Below are 11,945 nucleotides of genomic sequence, written 5' to 3' on the forward strand. Positions count from 1 at the left end.
TCCACCAGGCTCTTCCAGCAGGGGGCACGAGAGGAACACCATGACTCTGGAGAAAAGGGATTTACTCCTCCCTGTTTGCCCTCTGGTGGCTTCCGGATCGGCAGGGGTGCCACGGAATATCACAGTAGGCCAGACCTTTTCACCCCTGTAGCCAGCGAGGCTTTTTGTAGCAGCCACTGAATCCAATTCGCAATTTTTTCAACACACAGAGAAAGAGCCTCATCCCCCTGCTCGGTTCCCACCCCAGACATCAGCGACCAGCTGTCTGATGTCCCCTCTTCAGAGGCCTGGATTTCAACATCCCAGGGCCCCTTCTCTACGTTTGTACGATTTTCTCTGTTCCCTTTGCTCTTTCAGGCCTAGGGATGGTATCTGCTTCCTGGAAGTTGCGATTTCCGTGATTCTTTGGGTTCTCTTTTTAATTATTTAGTGATTAATATCTTTATATCTAATGGTAAAGAATCCGCCTGCTAATCTAGGAGACACGAGTTCAATCCCCGGTTGGAGAAGATCCCCTAGAGAAGGACATGGCAACCCACTCCAGTATTCTTGCCTGGAGAATTCCATGAACAGAGGAGCCTAGCAGGCTGTGGTCCACCGGGTTGCAAAAATCAGACACAACTGAAGCAACTTAGCACATCTTTGTATCTATATGTCTACTCCTTATATTATGTTTTTTCCACTCAAATAATGTGTGGTTTCTGTCTCCTGACTTGACCCTACAGGGCCAGTTGGGATGAAAAAGTGCACCCTCAGCCCTCATTTGCCTGATCCTCTTTCCACATTTCCAGATAAAATAAATATTGAGCAGTTTCAGTGGCTCTTTTTATAGAAGAGTTATATAAGCATTTAACTTACAAAGTACATGGTATGAAAACCTAGAAGTTATAACTTTATCTAATTCTTTCTCTTGTACCCGTGAAATGAAAAGTGTGTGTGTGTGTGTGTGTGTGTGTGTTAGTTGTTCACTTGTATCTGACTCTTCGCAACCCCATGGACTGCAGCCCGCCGGGCTTCTCTGTTCATGGAATTCTCTAGGCAAGAATACTAGAGTGGGTTGCCACTCCCTTCTCCAAGCGATCTTCCCCACTCAGGGATTGAACCCAGGCCTCCTGCATTACAGGCAGATTCTTTACTGTCTGAGCCAGCAGGGAAGCTCTGGCTTCCATGAAATGATAGTATCTCCTGCCATATCAATAAACAAGAAATGTCACAACTGTCAGCGATTTCTGGCCTCCAAATGTGAATGAATGCTCCCTAAACTGTGAGCCAACAGATGCTGCCACCCCGTCCCCCCACCCCACCCCACCGTCCAAGGTGATTGCTGAGGATCTGAGGTGAGTGGAAACGCAACAAGCAGCCATCTATCACTCCTTAAGGTGAACAAGGAAACAGGATTTGGCCCCAGACAGCTGAGATGCATATGAAAGGAATGAATTCAGTGAGCCCAGAGGCTTGTATCTTCCCATACATAAAATGCTAAATTCTTTAACTTGATATCTGATCTTTAATGTTCAGATTGCCTGATCTGTTGTTGCAAACTTGTAGACAGCCTGACTCTCCTTCCCGCCTCCTTGGAGCAGTTTTCTCAGAGCTACTGAGATGCTTGCTGTCCATTCCCTGGGCTCAGGGGAGTCCTAAACATTCCCACCAAATAAAATGACTTTCAGGTTGTGACTGTATTTTTCAGTTGACATACCTCACAAGCGAGAGGAAGACAGAGAACCCTCAGCATTTAGGCCTTCAGGTGGTTGTCCTTCATTTCTGGATTCTGTCTCGCCAAACTCTAACCCTCTTCCTGCAGACCTTTCTCTAGCTTGCACCGCTGAGGGTTTCCATCTATTTTCTCAGGGAAATTTAACTTCTCCCTAGTTGAGAAAAGTGAAGTTGCTCAGTTGTGTCTGACTCTTTGCGACCCCATAAACTGTAGCCCCCCAGGCTCCTCCGTCCATGGAATTTTACAGGAAAGAATACCTTCTCCAGGGGACCTTTCTGACCCAGGGATCAAACTCAGTTCTCCCACAATGCAGGCAGACTCTTTACTGTCTGAGCCACCAGGGAATCCCCTAGTTGAGAAAGGGGCCACAGTACTGTGTGTGGTTAAACTACACAGGTTTTGTTCACAAGGTGATGAGGTTTTCCTTGGTCTGATGTTTCCCAAAGGAACAGAAGAGTTTGCCAGGGGCCCTGCGGACTCTGGTTCTAGGGGATAAAGACGGTGAGTGCTCTAATTCCAGACTGGTCTCTTCATCTATGGGTGTGGCTGCCATTTTCCATCCGATTTACAAAAGAACAAAGGCAGCTCACTTCCATGAGTTTTCTTCCCAAGAAATCACAATCTAGCATCCTGATGTGACTTTAGAGTTTACTCTCTTGTGAAAAAATAAACTTTGATTTTCTGGATATGGATCTTCTGCTTTTTTCCTGGATATATCCTATTATTAGAACCATCACTCTAGTTTGGAATTGCTTTGTCTGAATAGTTTAGGAAAAATGGTGCCAGCTTTGAAACTGTTTACCACAGATTGGGACTTGAACCCAGGTGGCTGGGACTCAAACCCAGCCAAAACCCACCGTACCTGGTTTCAGGGCCTAATGAAGTTCAGGTTCTTGATGTCTCATCGCAGAAAGAATTCACTGAGAGACAAACTGATAGGTAAGAAGTGGATTTATTCAGATTCAGAGAGAAGCACACTCCACAGACAGAGCACAGGCCATTGCAAAGGGCAAGGATGGCCACGAAATGTGGCATGGTTAGTTTTTATAGGCTGGGTAATTTGTATGCTAATGGGTGGGAGGACTATTCCAACTATTTTGGGGAAGGGTCAGAGATTTCCAGGATTTGGGCACTCACTCACTCCTTGGTCTTTTAAGAGTGCCTTGGAACTGTCCTGGCACCTCTGGGTGTGTCATTTCACTTGCTGATTGAGGATCAAGGTCTAGTCTTGTCTGCCATCTTGGTCCCATTTGATTCTAATTGGTCTATGTCATGTCCTTGGGTTATGTCATTCTTTCAAAAGTTGTGCCCTGCTCCTTTCCCTCCTGTCACAGTTCCAAATGGATTCTTCCAAACAATGTAATATCTCCTCTCAGGAAAGTGTAAGTGATGGTGGGGGGAGGGGATCTCTTTTATATCATCAAACTCTCTCTATCTCTATATGTATCTCTATTCCTTGGGGTACGGCCATGTCTATGTTTATGTCTATATCTATGTCTATTTATGTCTATATCTCTATTTCTGTCTCTACCTACAAAACCATAATAGCTGATCTTTCTGTCCTAAATACTAAGATAGATGCAATATCAAAAGTATCCATATTTTCTCCCTTCTCTTCACTTGGAATATAATTTGAGATTTCTCACCCCACAAGCAGCGAATCTCTTTACAAAACCATAAAAAGCAAAATGAATAAGAGAAAATATTTATAAATCATTTATCTTTTGCTTAGTTGTTAAGTCATGTCTGACTCTTTGCAACCCCATGGGCTGTAGCCCACCAGGTTCCATAGGATTTTCCAGGCAAGAACACTGGAGAGGGTTGCCGTTTCCTTCTCCAGAAACTTTATATCTGATAAGGGGTTAATACAAAAATATATGAAGAACTTATACACCTCAATAGCAAACACTCAAGCGATCTAATTTGAAGATGTTGCAGAGGAACTGAATAGACATTTTTCCAATGAACACATGCAATGACTCACAGGTACATGAAAAGGTGCTCAACATCACTAATCATCGGGAAAACGCAATTTAAAACCACAATGGGATATCATTTCACATCTGTTAGAATGGCTATTATAAAAAAGAAGAGATAACAGATTTGGTAAGGGTGTGGAGAAAGGGGAACCCATGTGCACTGTTAGTGAGAATGTAAATTGGTACAGCCACTATGGAAAACAGTATGGAAGTGCCTCAAAAAATTAAAAATGAAACTACCATATGATCCAGCAACCCCACGTCTGAGCATACAACCAAAGGAAATTAGCATCTCAAAGAGCTATCTGTCCTCCCGTGTTTATGTCAGCATTATTTACAATTAGCCAAGATACAGAAACAACTTAAGTGTCCATTGACAGATGCATAAATAAAGAAAATGTGACATACATGTATATATACACACACACAAAATATGGGAAGTTGTTCAGCCATTAAAAAAAATGAAGTCCTACTATCAGCAACAACGTAAGTGGACCATGAGGGTGTTATGCTAAGTGAAACAAATGTGGAATATAAACTTTTTTTAAAAAGCTCATAGATGTTGAGAACAGATTGAAAGTTGACAGAGGCAGGGGTGGCAGAGGTGGGGGGAATGAAGTGCATTAGGAGCTCAAAAGATACAAAATTTCACTTAAAAACTAAATAAGTGGATGGAATGTACAGCAAGGCAACTAGAGTTCATAATACTGTATTGCATATTTTAAAGTTGCTAAGCTGAAAACTTCTCATCACAAGAAAAAAAAAATTGTAACTATGTATGATAAGTGATGTTCACTAGACTTATTATTGTGACTGTTTTACAATATATACAAATAGCAAGTCATTATGTTGTACACCTGGAACTAATTTAACGTTATATGTCAAGCATACCTTCATTTAAAAAAATTAACAGCCTAAAATGCCACAAGTTTGTTATCTCGCAGTTTCTGTACTGCAATCTAGCATGGTTTAACTGGGACTTTTGTTTAGTATAAGACCCAAGTAAAGGTGATGGTCAGCTGTGTCATCTGGAAGCTCAATTAGGGAGATATTCACCTTCAAACTTTACTGAAATTATTATTTTCTGGCTGATCTGCAGTGCAGCTTTGCATTGATTAGATTTCTATCTACATGGACTATTTTGTTCCTTATTTGTATTCTAAGCACTGTGCTATTGACACAACGTTTATTATGACATCAAAATATCTGTGATAGCTAGGGCTTCCCTGGTGGTCCAGTGGCCAAGAATTCACCTTGCAATGCAGGGGATCCCACTGGTTCAATTCCTGGTCTAGGAAGATCCACATGCCCCGGGGAAACTAAGCCCCTGAACTCCAGCTACTGAGCCTGTGCTCTGGAGCCTTCAAGCTGCAACTACCAAAGCCTGCATGCCAGAGAGTCTGTACAAGAGAAGCCACTACAGTAAGAAGCCCAGGCATGCCAAGTCACTTTAGTTGTGTCTGACTCCTTGTGACCGTATGGACTGTAGCCCGCCAGGCTTCTCTGACTGTGGGATTCTCCAGGTAAGGATACTGGAGTGGGTTGCCATTTCCTCCTTTAGAGGATCTTCCCAACTCAGGGATCGAACCTGCGTCTCTTTTGTCTCCTGCATTGGCAGGAGGATTCTTTACCACTAGCACCACCTGGGAAGCCGAATAAGAAGCCCAGTGCACCACAACGAGAGCAAGTCCAAGTGCAGCAACAAAGACCCAGTACAGCCCAAAAGAAACACATAAATATTAAAAAAATAATCTGTGATATCTAGTTAGAGAAGTCTTTTTTCCTTGTTTTTTCTTCTTCTGGGGTGTATCAGGGAGTTTTGGTCTTTTGCCATCCTATATAACCATTAACATAAGCACTTTAAGCTTTAATTTGAACAACCGAGGCTTTGGTTTGAAATTGCACTGAATCTGTGTATCAGTTTGGTGATGTATTCATTTGCTAGAGCTTCTATAACAGAATACCACAGACTGGTGGCTTAAACAACAGGAATTTATTTTTCACTGTTCTGAAAGCTGCTGCTGCTAAGTCGCTTCAGTCGTGTCCAACTCCGTGCGACCCCATAGATGGCAGCCCACCAGGCTCCCTCGTCCCTGGGATTCTCCAGACAAGAACACTGGAGTGGGTTGCCATTTCCTTCTCCAGTTCTGGAAGCTAGAAGTGTACAATCAAGGTGTTGCTGTTTGGCAATTCCCTGGTGCAGTCCAGGGATTAGGACTCAGCTTCCACTACAGGGGGCACGGGTTCCAGGAACACTGATCTTGCAAGCTGTGTGCGCTCCCCGCACCTCCCCACCCCCCCCCCACCCCCACCCCCACCCCCCCACCCCGCGCCAAAAAAGGTGTTGCAGGTTTGGTTTCCTCTGTGGCCGCTCTCCTCTGCTTGCAGATGGCCGCTTTCTCACTGTGTCCTCCTGTGGTCACCCCATGGTCTGTGTTGTTGTGTCCTCTTCTAGTAAGTCACCAGTTATATTGGACTAGGTCCTGCCCCTATGATCTCATTTTGCCTTTACTATCTCTTCAAAGGTCCTGTCTCCAAATACATTCATATTCTGAGCTACTGGTGGCTAGTGATCGAACATATGATTTTGGGGGCAGTACATTCAGCCCCCAACAGGGGAGCACTGATGTTTTCCCAATATTGAATCTTCCCATCCATGAACAATACAGCCATCTATTTTAGTATTTTTAATGTCTTTTTACAAAATTTATCATGCCCTGAAAAGTAATTGAATATTCTCACTTTACTTCACCAGATCTCTCTTTTTTCCTTCTGTGCTTTGGTTTGTGTCTTAGAAGGTTGACATTTTTGGAGTTTATCAGAGGGCTCCCTTGCCTTCTGGCCTCTGTAAAGTTTTTGCCAATGGGAAGTATGGGTAGGAGATCTGAGTGCATACACATCCCTGCCTTCTTGCCCACTTCACTGCTGATGGTTGGCCGCAAGCTGTATTCCTCTCCAGAGGCTTGCAGCTCTTTTTTAAAATATTTATTTATTTGGCTGTGCCCGTTTTAGTTGCAGCACACAGGATCTATTAGTTACAGCATTTCAACTCCTAGCTGTGGCATGTGGGACCTAGTTACTCACCAGGAAGCAAACCCGGGCCCTTGGACTGGGAGCTTGGAGTCTTAGCCTCTGGGCCACCAGGGAAGTCCAGCCTTGCAGTCTGGACTGTCACCTTGTCCTGTAGCCAGAGTGCTATGAAATTAGGTTCAGGTAACTGCTCCTTTTCAGTTGCCCATTCAGACCTATAATCAGTAACCCATTTTTCTCTCTTGAGTTTCTCCACCACTCCATTGCTTGCTTTTGATCCTGACCACTTAATAAATGATCTATTCATTAAACTCTCTTCTGGGACTTAAATTTTCCTGCTGGGAAAAATACTTTGTCAGATTTATTCTCAAGTACTTTTTATCTTTTGATGCTATTTTATTATTTTATAGCATAATTTAAAATTACATTTCCTGTTGTATAGAAATACTAATGCAATTGCTTTTGCTGTATTTTTTTTTAACCTGGCAAACTTGCTAAACTCTAATTCAAATGATTTATACTAGGTCTTTAAAAATACCTAAATATAAAAAAGTATAGATTTTTCTTTATATATAATCTCCAAAATAATCTTTAAATAAGCCCAGATTTGTAATTGTCTTTGCAGCATTTATGCCTTTTAGGCTTATATAAACATCTAGTTCGATGCTGTTTTGGAGTGATCGTCGTACTCACTCGTATCTCATACCTAACCTAACAGGAAACTCTCTAAGTTTTTCATTATGTGTGATATTTCTTTCAGATATTCTATCAGGTTTAGAATGTCTGAAAGAAATATCACACATGGTTCCCTAATTGTTCTGGTATATAACAGCTTTTATCATGAATGAATGCACATTAAATTTTATCTAAAGTTTTCTGCACTATATAATGAAATATTGATATCATTTTTTTCTGTCTTTTAATGTGGTTTGTTGTTGTTGTTTAGTCACTCAGTTGTGTCACCCTTTGCAACCCCATGGACTGCAGCATGCCAGGCTTCCCTGTCCTTCACCATCTCCCGGAGTTTGCTCAAATTCATGTTCATTGAGTCAGTGATGACATCCAACCATCTCATCCTCTGTCATTCCCTATCCTCCTGCCTTTGATCTCCCCCAGCATCAGAGTGTTTTCCAATGTGTCAGTTCTTTGCATCAGGTGGCCAAAGTATTGGAGCTTCAGCTTCAGCATCGGTCCTTCCAGTGAATATTCAGGGTTGATTTCCTTGGAAGGCATCAATTCTTCAGCACTCATCCAATTCTCACATCCATACATGACTACTGGAAAAACCGTAGCTTCGACCATACAGACCTTTGTTGGCGGAGAAATGTCTCTGCTTTTTATATGCTATGTTTGTCATTGTTTTTCTTCCAGTGAGCAAGCATCTTTCAATTTCATGGCTGCAGTCACTGTCTACGGTGATTTTGGAGCCCAGGAAAATAAAATTTGTCACTATTTCCATTGTTTCCCCATTTATTTGCCATGAAGTGACAGGACCAGATGCCACGATCTTCATTTTCTGAATGTTGAGTTTTAAGCCAGGATTTTTCTCTTGTTCAGGGGATCTTCCTGACCCAGGGATAGAACCCGGGTCTCCTGCATTGCAGGCAGATTCTTTACCATCTGAACCATCAGGGAAGTCTTTAATGTGATTCAGTTCAGTTCAGTCACTCAGTCGTGTCCAACTCTTTGCGACCCCATGCGACCCCATGAACTGCAGCACTCCAGGCCTCCCTGTCCATCACCAACTCCTGGAGTCCACCCAAACCCATGTCCATTGAGTTGGTGATACCATCTAACCATCTCATCCTCTGTTGTCCCCTTCTCCTTCTGCCCTCAATCTTTCCCAGCATCAGGGTCTTTTCGAATGAGTCAGCTCCTCGCATCAAGTGGCCAAAGTATTGGAGTTTCAGCTTCAACATCAGTCCTTACAATGAACACTCAGGACCGATCTCCTTTAGGATGGACTGGTTAGCTCTCCTTGTAGTCCAAGGGACTCTCAAGTGTCTTCTCCAACACCACACTTCAAAAGCATCAATTCTTTGGTGCTCAGCCTTCTTCACAGTCCAACTCTCACATCCATACATGACCCTAGGAAAAACCATAGCCTTGACTAGGTGGACCTTTGTTGGCAAAGTAATGTCTCTGCTTTTTAGTATGCTGTCTAGGCTGGTCATAACTTTCCTTCCAAGGAGTAAGTGTCTTTTAATTTCATGGCTGCAATCACCATCTGCAGTGATTTTGGAGCCCCTCAAAATAAAATCTGCCACTGTTTCCACTGTTTCCCCATCTACTTGCCATGAAGTGATGGGACTGGCTGCCAGGATCTTAGTTTTCTGAATGTTGAGCTTTAAGCTAACTTTTCACTCTCCTCTTTCACTTTCATCAAGAGGCTCTTTAGTTCTTCACTTTCTGCCATAAGGGTGGTGTCATCTGCATATCTGAGATTATTGATATTTCTCCCGGCAATCTTGATTCCAGCTTGTGCTTCTTCCAGCCCAGCGTTTCTCATGATGTACTCTGCATAGAAGTTAAAGAAGCAGGGTGACAATATACAGCCTTGACGTACTCCTTTTCCTATTTGGAACCAGTCTGTTGTTCCATGTCCAGTTCTAACTGTTGCTTCCTGACCTGCATACAAATTTCTCAAGAGGCAGGTCAGGTGGTCTGGTATTCCCATTTCTTTAAGAATTTTCTAGTTTACTGTGATCCACACAGTCAAAGGCTTTGGCATAGTCAATAAAGCAGAAATAGATATTTTTCTGGAACTCTCTTGCATTTTCGATGATGCAGCAGATGTGGTTAATTATAATAATTGCAGTAGTCTGTCTTCTAATATTAAACTGACTTTGAAGTCCATGGAACTTACCACAATACATTATACTCTTAGAACTCAGAATACAAATGAGGAGGAATTATACCTTTTGTTTTAGATACAAGGCAGTTTTCAGTTGTAGGCTTCCCTACACACAATGAGCTACAGATGGACATATATTAATATTTTACAGACTAGTTTTTCTAACCGGAATTGTGTTTTATATTTATCTCCATCAGTAATGCAGAAATTTAATAAATAATCATTTATCCAACATTCACTAAATGCCATTGACTCTAATTGAAAGGAAATCTGAAAAAGAGGTGATATATGTACTTGTTGTTGCTGTTTAGTGGCTAAGCTGGGTCTGACTCTTTGTGACCCCCATAGACTGTAACCTGCCAGCCTCCTCTGTCCATAGGATTGCCCAGGCAAGAATACTGGAGTGAGTTGCCATTTCCTTCTCTAGGGGATCTTCCCAACCCAGAGACTGAACCCTAGTCTCCTGCCTGGCAGGTGGGTTCTTTACCACTGAGCCACCCGGGATGCCCCCAATATGTGTATAAGTATAGCTGACTTGGGGCTTCCTAGATGCTTCAAGTGGTAAAAAATCTGCATGCCAATGCAGAAGATGCAAGAGATACAGGTTTGATCCCTGGGGCAGGAAGATTCCGTGGAGTAGGAAGTAGCAAGCACTCCAGTATTCTAGGCAAGAAGTTGCAGTATTCTTGCCTGGACAATTCCATGGACAAGGAACCTGGTGGGCTACAGTCCCTGGCATGGCAAAGAGTCAGACAAGACTGAGGATAGCTGATTCACTTTGCTGTACAGCAAAAACTAACACAACATTGTAAAGCAAGTATACAGCAAAGACAATTTTAAACATAAAATAAATTCTATTCCTTTTCTGGTACTACAGTACAAAGATGACAAAGCCATACGGAGCTCATAATTTAAACGTGAAAGGAGTGTGTGTACCTGTGTGTTTGACCACAGGGTGAGTTGGCACAGAGAGAAGGAAAGATAACTGAAAACATACACAGTAAGTGCTGTCATATTGAGGAATGAACAAAAGGCTGAAGAAATAGAAAAGGGAAGCATTTCAAGTCTCCATTCAAGTTATCAGCGTGACTCCTGAATGAAGATACATATTTACCACAAAAAGATGATGCAGAAGGAATCTTTCACAGACATTTGGGCTGATTAAATATGTGTTGATATGTGCCAAGACATCATGGCCTTAAGGATAAATCAGTGAAGTGGCCACAAAAATCTCTGCTGTTTTGGTTGACTTTCTAACCAATTTCAAAGGAAAGAAACAACTTGCACAGGGAAAGGACCTTTCCTGCTCATAACAGATTTTGTATGAGCAATCCTTCAAGTTACCCTTGTCACACCATGCAGGGATAAAAGTGCGCAGCCTGCAGAAGAAAATACCAGTGTTTCTATTATACTTAGTTTATAGATTCTAGTATTTCTAGTTTTGCCTATGAACTAACATGTATGTAACTTTGATGGGAATACCAGACCACCTGACCTGCCTCTTGAGAAATCTATATGCAGGTCAGGAAGCAACAGTTAGAACTGGACATGGAACAACAGACTGGTTCCAAATAGGAAAAGGAGTACGTCAAGGCTGTGTATTGTCACCCTGCTTATTCAACTTATATGTAGAGTATATCATGAGAAACGCTGGGCTGGATGAAACACAAGTTGGAATCAAGATTGCCGGGAGAAATATCAATAATCTCAGATATGCAGATGACACCACCCTTATGGCAGAAAGTGAAGAACTAAAGAGCCTCTTGATGAAAGTGAAAGAGGACAGTGAAAAAGTTGGCTTAAAGCTCAATTCAGAAAACTAAGATCCTGGCAGCCAGTCCCATCACTTCATGGCAAGTAGATGGGGAAACAGTGGAAACAGTGGCAGATTTTATTTTGAGGGGCTCCAAAATCACTGCAGATGGTGATTGCAGCCATGAAATTAAAAGACACTTACTCCTTGGAAGGAAAGTTATGACCAACCTAGACAGCATACTAAAAAGCAGAGACATTACTTTGCCAACAAAGGTCCACCTAGTCAAGGCTATGGTTTTTCCTAGGGTCATGTATGGATGTGAGCTCTGAAGAATTGATGCTTTTGAACTGTGGTGTTGGAGAAGACTCTTGGAGTCCCTTGCACTGTAAGGAGATCCAACCAGTCCATCCTAAAGGAGATGCGTCCTGAGTGTCATTGGAAGGACTGATGTTGAAGCTGAAACTCCAATACTTTGGCCACCTGATGTGAAGGACTGACTCATTTAAAAAACTTTGATCCTGGGAAAGACTGAAGGCAGGAGGAAAGGGGGACGACAGAGGATGAGATGGTTGGATGGCATCACCGAGTCAATGGACATGAGTTTGGGTA

Source organism: Bos indicus x Bos taurus, chromosome 5 (genome assembly GCF_003369695.1).
Source record: "Bos indicus x Bos taurus breed Angus x Brahman F1 hybrid chromosome 5, Bos_hybrid_MaternalHap_v2.0, whole genome shotgun sequence".
Taxonomy (NCBI): Eukaryota; Metazoa; Chordata; class Mammalia; order Artiodactyla; family Bovidae; genus Bos; species Bos indicus x Bos taurus.